General features: G+C 48.6%; 1 pseudogene; it reads left to right on the top strand.

Moving 5' to 3' along the window:
- The first annotated feature begins 351 nt into the window (after window positions 1-351).
- LOC119338680 lies at window positions 352-1,188 on the top strand (annotated as a pseudogene).
- Window positions 1,189-8,487: the final 7,299 nt, after the last annotated feature.

The raw sequence follows: 8,487 nt of genomic DNA, 5'->3' as shown, positions 1-8,487 counted from the left end.
AGATGTCAGATGTTAAGTTACTCACAGGGAATACAAATTTGCATCTCAAGCTCAAAGGTGCGGCACAGAAGATTTCCTTCACTCATAGTCACACAAGTTTTATTGAATTCATACAAACAATTGGTCCAATGGCAATCTCATTGAACAAGACATTGTCAGACACAATCATAAGCACAGAACAAACTCACCTACATCTATTTCTCTGAAATAGCAAAGACATCCAAAATCCCACAACAATTCCACGATATTGCCCAATGCCATGCAGCAGCCACCGCCACTACCTGCCCCAGCACAACCAGCAACAGAAGTAGCACATACATACCTGACCTTCGTCTCTGATTGATGCGCAGGATGCACCTAGGCTGTGTCCCGGATCACCACCTCCTCGCTCTTCACCTCTGGTCCACGGACGGCCTCAACGCCAAGGATTTCCCGCTGCTCCGCTTCCTCGTGGCCGCATGCGCACCTAGCAGGCTGCTTGTGTTCGGACTCTCGCCACAGCTCCTCGCGCTCAACTCTGGGCAGGGCGCTGCCACCGCCTTCGTCGAAGATGCGGACAGCGCGCGGGGTGTGCTCGTTGGGCGTGGCCCCAGCATCTCGGCGGCCATCCAGCGGGCAAGGTACGCCGACCCGTCCCGAGGCGTGGGCGGTGCTGCCGCGCGCGAGGTCGAGCCCGGTGTGCCGATGCCTGACGGGGACTGTGCGCAAGTTGGGCTGCCGGCTGGCGCTGACCTCTTTGTCGCCGGAGGTGCTTGACGTGAGGTGGGATGTGGTCGTCGGCGGCGGGTCGAGAAGGGCAGGTCCCGGGGAGCCGGGGCGGATGGGCTGATGGGCGCCATATACACGACGACCGCACTCGCGCGCGCAACGGGGGGCGAAGCGGTGGACGTGGCGGTGCACGAGATGAACCGGACGACGGGAAGATCTGACGCCATAGCCAATCTTCTCCACCCAGCGGCGCCATGGCTGCCGGCCGACGAGCGCCTCACCGCGGCTGCTGGCCAACAAGGACAGGGGAGCATGGGTGCTGGGATGGAGACACACCTAAAGGGGGCCTGGGACACCGGAGGCGGAGGAGAGGCCGAGAGGGCCAGAGGCGGAGGGGAGAGCCGGACCGCCGACGAGCTCGCCGACGAGAGCCCAGCCGAAGGTATCCCCCTTCGACCTTCTCTGCCACTTGCTGGATAAGGTGAACAAAGGAGCGCGGGTGGAATTCTAATAAATCCAGGGGTCAATCTATAAAATCAAAACGTTTTCCCAGATACACTTAAATCGGGACCGCGGGTTGATTTCCCGGAAACTGCGGGGCTTTTCTGCAAAACGTGCAACGACGAACGATCAGAAGCAATCAGTGGTTTATATTAGTAAAAAAATAGGTAAAGAGGTAAAGAGTAAAGATAAAGATAGAGATTATTTCCTTGATCACCAATTGATCCCACGTAAGGTTCACTGGTAACTAGCTCCATTATGTGATTAGTCATTACGGGCTGGCACTTTTTTTAAGTAACATGTGGGCCTTGCACCATACTGTTCACATGCATGCACAGCAACTTTATGGGGAGTATGGCCGTGCATTCGTCGCCATATTTTTTATCGGATAAGCATGATTAGCTACTAATGGCTCATTAAGGTTTAGGGTGTGCATGCTAATTATTTTTTTTCCATGCAACTCAAGGTTATGAGATGAATATTTGACCAAATACATCGCCTCTATATTTCACCGGGGCAATACTTTTTATGCGCCGTTTAAATATTTCATTTCGTCGATGAAACAAAGCCAAACATTTATCGTATAGTTTGTATTTTTGCCGTTAGTGGTGGCGTCATGCTTGCGAGCCCTCTGTCCTCTATATTTTCTTCATGAAAAAATCTAATGCGTTTTGTCACATTTTATAACTGTCGGTTTATTGTGTGCATTATCGACATTCCAAAATATATCATATGCCTATTTTTTTAGTCCTTAATTTGAGTGGTTGATCATATTTTTAATTCATTTTTAATGATAAAACAGATTTTTTTTGCCGTTTTTTATTTATATTTTAATATTTTATATGGTTTATGCATTTCATTTTATCTGAGTCAAAATCCATATCAAGAGGCAGTTCCGCTTTCAGTGACCATTTCCCTTGCAATAAAAGCACTGAGTCTTGGGCTTGGGTCCATTCTTTGGCTTCTTCCCGGCAACTGATTTGCCGGGCGCGGCAACTCCCTTGTCGTCCTTCTTGAAGCCCTTTTTACCCTTGCCTTTCTTGAAACTAGTGGTCTTATTCACCATCAACACTTGATGTTCCTTTTTAATTACCACCTCCGCTGATTTCAGCATTGAATATAACTCAGGAATGGACTTCTTCCTCCTTTGCATATTGTAGTTCATCACAAAGCTCTTATAGCTAGGTGGAAGCGACTGGAGGATCCTGTCAACGACTGAGTCATCTGGAAGATTAACTCCCACCTGAGACAAACGATTGTGCAACCCAGACATTGTGAGTGTATGCTCGCTGACAGAACTGTTTTCCTCCATCTTACAACTGTAGAACTTGTCGGAGACTTCATATCTCTCGACCCGGAAATGAGCTTGAAAAACCATTTCCAGCTCTTGGAACATCTCATATGCTCTGTGCTGCTCAAAACGCTTTTGAAGCCCCGGTTCTAAGCTGTAAAGCATGCCGCACTGAACCAGGGAGTAATCATCACTAAGCGACTGCCAGGCATTCATAACGTCTTGAGTTACTGGGAAAATGGGTGCGTCACCTAGCGGTGCTTCAAGGACATATGCTTTCTTGGCAGCTATGAAGATGATCTTCAAGTTTCGGACCCAGTCGGTATAGTTGCTACCATCATCTTTCATCTTGGTTTTCTCTAGGAACGCGTTGAAGTTGAGAGCAACATTAGCGTGGGCCATTTGATCTACAAGACATATTGTAAAAATATTTTAGACTATGTTCATGATAATTAAGTTCATCTAATCAAATTATTTAATAAACTCCCACTTAGATAGACATCCCTCTAGTCATCTAAGTGACACATGATCCGAATCAACTAGGTCGTGTCTGATCATCACGTGAGACGGACTAGTCATCATTTGTGAACATCTCCATGTTGATCGTATCTGCTATACGACTCATGTTCGACCTTTCGGTCTCTTGTGTTCTAAGGCCATGTTTGTACATGTTAGGCTCGTCAAGTCAACCTAAGTGTTTTGCATGTGTAAAACTGGCTTACACCCGTTGTATGCGAATGTTAGAATCTATCACACCCGATCATCACGTGGTGCTTCGAAACAACGAACTTTAGCAACGGTGCACGGTTAGGGGGGACACTTTTTTGAAATTTTAGTGAGGGATCATCTTATTTATTCTACATTCGTTCTAAGCGAATAAGATGTAAACATGAAAAACATCACATGCAAATCATAAAGTGACATGATATGGCCAATATCATCTTGCGCCTTTGATCTCCATCTTCGAGGTGCGGCATGATCACCTTTGTCACCGGCATGACACCATGATCTCCATCATCATGATCTCCATCATCGTGTCTTCATGAAGTTGTCTCACCAACTATTACTTCTACTACTATGACTAACGGTTAGCAATAAAGTAAAGTAATTACATGGCGTTTACATTGACACGCAGGTCATACAATAAATTAAGACAACTCCAATGGCTCCTGCCGGTTGTCATACTCATCGACATGCAAGTCGCGATTCCTATTACAAGAACATGATCAATCTCATACATCGCATATATCATTCATCACATCCTTTTGTCCATATCACATCACATAGCATACCCTGCAAAAAACAAGTTAGACGTCCTCTAATTATTGTTGCATGATTTTACGTGGCTGCTATGGGTTTCTAGCAAGAACGCTTCTTACCTACAAAAGCCACAACGGTGATATGCCAATTGCTATTTACCCTTCATAAGGACCCTTTTCATTGAATCCGATCCAACTAAAGTGGGAGAGACATACACCCGCTAGCCACCTTATGCAACAAGCGCATGTCAGTCGGTGGAACCTGTCTCACGTAAGCGTATGTGTAAGGTCGGTCTGGGCCGCTTCATCCCACAATGCCACCGAATCAAGATAGGACTAGTAACGGTAAGGAAATTGAACAAACCATCGCCCACAACTACTTGTGTTCTACTCGTGCATAGAATCTACGCATAGACCTGGCTCATGATGCCACTGTTGGGGTACGTAGTAATAGTTCAAAATTTTCCTACGAGTCACCAAGATCAATCTAGGAGATACTAGCAACGAGAGACAGAGGGAGTGCATATTCATACCCTTGAAGATCGCTAAGCGGAAGTGAGGGAGTCCCGGATTAGGGGGTGTCCGGGTGACCGAACTATGACCTTTGGCCGGACTCCCGGACTATGAAGATACAAGATTGAAGACTTCGTCCCGTGTCCGGATAGGACTTTCCTTGGCGTGGAAGGCAAGCTTGGCGATACGATATGTAGATCTCCTCCCATTGTAACCGACTCGGTGTAACCCTAGCCCTCTCCGGTGTCTATATAAACCGGAGAGTTTTAGTCCGTAGGACGAACAACAATCATACCATAGGCTAGCTTCTAGGGTTTAGCCTCTCTGATCTCGTGGTAGATCAACTCTTGTACTACCCATATCATCAATATTAATCAAGCAGGAGTAGGGTTTTACCTCCATCGAGAGGGCCCGAACCTGGGTAAAAACATCGTGTCCCTTGTCTCCTGTTACCATCCGCCTAGATGCACAGTTCGGGACCCCCTACCCGAGATCCGCCGGTTTTGACACCGACATTGGTGCTTTCATTGAGAGTTCCTTTGTGTCGTCACCATCAGGAAGGATGCCACACCCCGTCTTTAAAGACGGCGCTGTTGCTAAAGGAGCTTTGGCTATCGGCCAAACTCTCGGCTAGGCGGTTTTCTAATGACCGCCTGTTCGGCCGCCGCGCCAACGATGACTTCTTGGGTCATCGAAAGCGATCTCCACGTCAACTCGGAACTCGTCGAGCAGTTAGATCCAATGGAGCTCTCTTCCTTACACGAGTTCTTGGATCGCATCGCCGCCCTGGGAGTCGCTACAGACTATGATCAGATTGGGCTTAAACCCGATCCGTGAGAGATTGACTCTCCCCAGGTCACCCACCACGTCGAAGTGGTGGAGGAACAATGCGGCGAATCTTCACCCATCCTAAGGACCAGATATGCCCGGGTTCCTAATCCCTCCAAGCCGGATACCCGCGGAGGGGAGGACGTCACTCAAGCCCTGAACCTAAAGTCAGGCAGCGGGCCTGATTCATTGGATAACATCCAAGAACCCAAGCTTCCGAGTTTGGAAATTCCTTGGCCCCTGAGTCTCAGATTGGGCGAGGTTCCGGATTTAACTCCACCCGCCCACCCAAATATAAGGGATATATCCCAAATTCGGCAAGAGCCCAGGGAAACAGTACACCATGACTGGGCCAGATTCCTCCTGGTTATGAACAGGATAGAGGACTGCCACGAGGGGGATGCAATTTCATTCTTCTGCAATAACTGCACGGACATCGGGATCATCAACGCCATAAGTCGCCGTGAAATTACACGCTTCGCTGACTTGGCATCCATAGTACCAAATACTGTGCGACAGAAAGCGTTCGGAATACCGAAACAAAGTTCTGGGACAATCCGGCCGTGAATACAATCCTAGTCCGAAATAAAAGGATGCATTATCGCCCGGCACCTAGGCCGAACAACAAAAAACAAAAACCCTCTATAGGGTATGGAACCGTACTGGAGGGATGGCTCAATGGACCCTGTAAAATTCATAGTACAGAGGGCGTCACACCAACTCATAGCCTTAGAGCATGTTGGATACTCCAGCAGGTGGCCAGAAGTGGCGAGGAGCTTCTAACTCCAGAATCCGTAGAGCACCACCCCAGGAATACCAGTATGGTATCAATAGTCTTCGAGACTTTCGCATCAAACAATGTGCGAAAACGAACGCTCCGCAGCCTTACCGAAGTCTACCAGGTAGCAACAATAAACCCATGGAGTGACACGGCTATTACCTTTAATGCCAGTGACGAACCTAAATTCCGGACAGCCTGAGCACCAGCCGCACTGGTCCTCAGTCCGATAGTGGACGGCTTTCGGCTTTCCAAGGTACTCATGGAAGGTGGCAGCGGATTGAACCTCATTTATGAGGAAACCCTTCGAAAAATGGAAATAGACTGGAGCCGCATTGAGCGAAGCAACACAACCTTTAGAGGAATAATCCCTAGTCGGGAAGCGTGTTGTACAGGAAAAATCACACTGGATGTAGTGTTCGGCACGCCAGATAATTACAGATCCGAGGAGGTCACATTTCAAGTGATCCCATTCAGCAGCGGATACCACGCTCTGTTAGGACGAGAGGCATTCACAATTTTTCAAGCTATACCCCATTACGGGTACATGAAGCTCAAAATGCCCGGACCCAACGGAATCATCACTCTTGCTAGTGATCCGGACATAGCACTCCGCGCCGAAAACAAGACAGCCACACTGGCCCTTGAGGCATTATCCGAAGCCCTAGCGGCCAAGGAACTAACTGCGCTGTGCTCCACGATGGACAGGGATGACGTGATACTCGACAAAAGATCCAAGTCCACCTCCTTTAAACCGGCAGATGAAAGAGTCAAATTCCAAGTCCATCCAATGGACCCTACAAAAACGGCCTCCATCGGGGCATAGTTAAACCCTGATGTAGACGCCGCACTACGAGAATTCCTACGCGAAAATTGGGACATTTTTGCCTGGCACCCTTCAGACATGCCAGGAATCCCACGCAGGCTGGCCGAGCACAGCCTGAACATCCTAAAAGGATTCAAACCTGTTAAGCAGGCTCTTCGGCGTTTCTCCAAACCTAAGAGACAAGCCATGGGAGAAGATCTAGCCAAACTACTGGAAGCCGGATTCATCAAAGATATAAAACATCCGGACTGGCTAGCAAACTTGGTGATAGTACCAAAGAAGGACAAATCCTGGCGCCTATGCGTCGATTTCAAAGACCTCAACAAGGCTTCCCCAAAGGATCCCTTCCCCCTCCCCCGCATTGATCAAATCATCGACGCCACTGCGGGACACGATTCATTGTGTTTCCTCAACGCATACTCTGGCTACCACCAAATTAAGATGGCAGAGTCAGACCAAGCCGCAACGGCATTTATCACCCCATACGACCCATTCTGCTTCAACACAATGCCCTTCGGGCTCAAAAACGCCGGCGCAACATATCGGCGCATGATTCAGACATGCCTGGCCAACCAGATCGACAAAACAGTTGAAGCATACGTGGATGACGTGGTCGTCAAAACCAACCATGTCGAAACTCTAATAGACGACTTGAGGCTCACGTTCGATAACCTCCGAACATACGACATTAAACTTAACCCAAAAAATGCATTTTTAGCGTACCAGCCGGAAAGCTCTTGGGCTTCATCGTATCCGGTAGAGGAATTGAAGCAAACCCAGCCAAGATCTGAGCTCTGTCACAATTGGATATTCCAAAGGACCTCAAACAAATACAAAAATTGACTGGATGTGTGGCGGCTCTAAGCCGCTTCATCTCCCGCTTGGGAGAAAAGGCATTACCCCTTTACCGCCTCCTCTGGTGCACTGAACACTTCGAGTGGACGGATGCCGCCACGGCCGGACTCGAGGAAATAAAAGCCATATTGGCAACAAACCCGGTCCTGGCCGCGCCTAACATCGGCGAACCAATGTTGTTGTACATCGCGGCAACTCATCAAGTTGTAAGCGCAGTGCTCGTCGTCGAACGAGAAACGGACTGACACAAATTCCCTATCCAGAAACCAGTCTACTACGTGTCCACTGTCCTCACTCCATGCAAGTCCCGGTACCCGCATTACCAAAAGATAGCGTACGCAGTTTTCATGGCGTCCCGGAAGCTACGACACTACTTTCAAGAGTGTTCAATAACAGTAGCCTCTGAAGTACCTCTTAATGATATTATAAAGATCCGCGATGCGACGGGCCGGATTTCCAAATGGGCCATTGAGCTCCTCCCGTTCGACATAACCTATAAGCCACGGCGAGCTATCAAGTCGCAAGTTTTGGCCGACTTTGTCGCCGAATGGACTGAAGCCGAACTCCCTAAAGAGTACGGCACATATTCCAACTAGATCATGCACTTCGACGGCTCCAAAATGCTAGCAGGTCTGGGGGCTGGCGTCGTTTTGATGTCCCCAACAGGAGATACAGTTCAATACGAGGCCCTTCTACATGGTCTCCGGATGGCAGTCTCCATGGGCACTCAACACCTAGAGGTGCGTGGGGATTCAAACCTCGCGATATCCCAAATAAATGGAGACTTTGATGCCAAAGATCCGAAAATGGCAGCTTATCGCAATGTCGTCCTAAATATGTCAGCTCGGTTCGAAGGGCTCGAATTTCACCATATAGCCCGGGAAAACAATCAGGCAGCAGACGTCTTGGCACGCATCGGCACAAAGCG

The sequence above is a fragment of the Triticum dicoccoides genome, chromosome 7B (assembly GCF_002162155.2).
Source record: "Triticum dicoccoides isolate Atlit2015 ecotype Zavitan chromosome 7B, WEW_v2.0, whole genome shotgun sequence".
Lineage (NCBI taxonomy): Eukaryota > Viridiplantae > Streptophyta > Magnoliopsida > Poales > Poaceae > Triticum > Triticum dicoccoides.
This window is presented reverse-complemented; position numbering and strand designations above follow the sequence as displayed.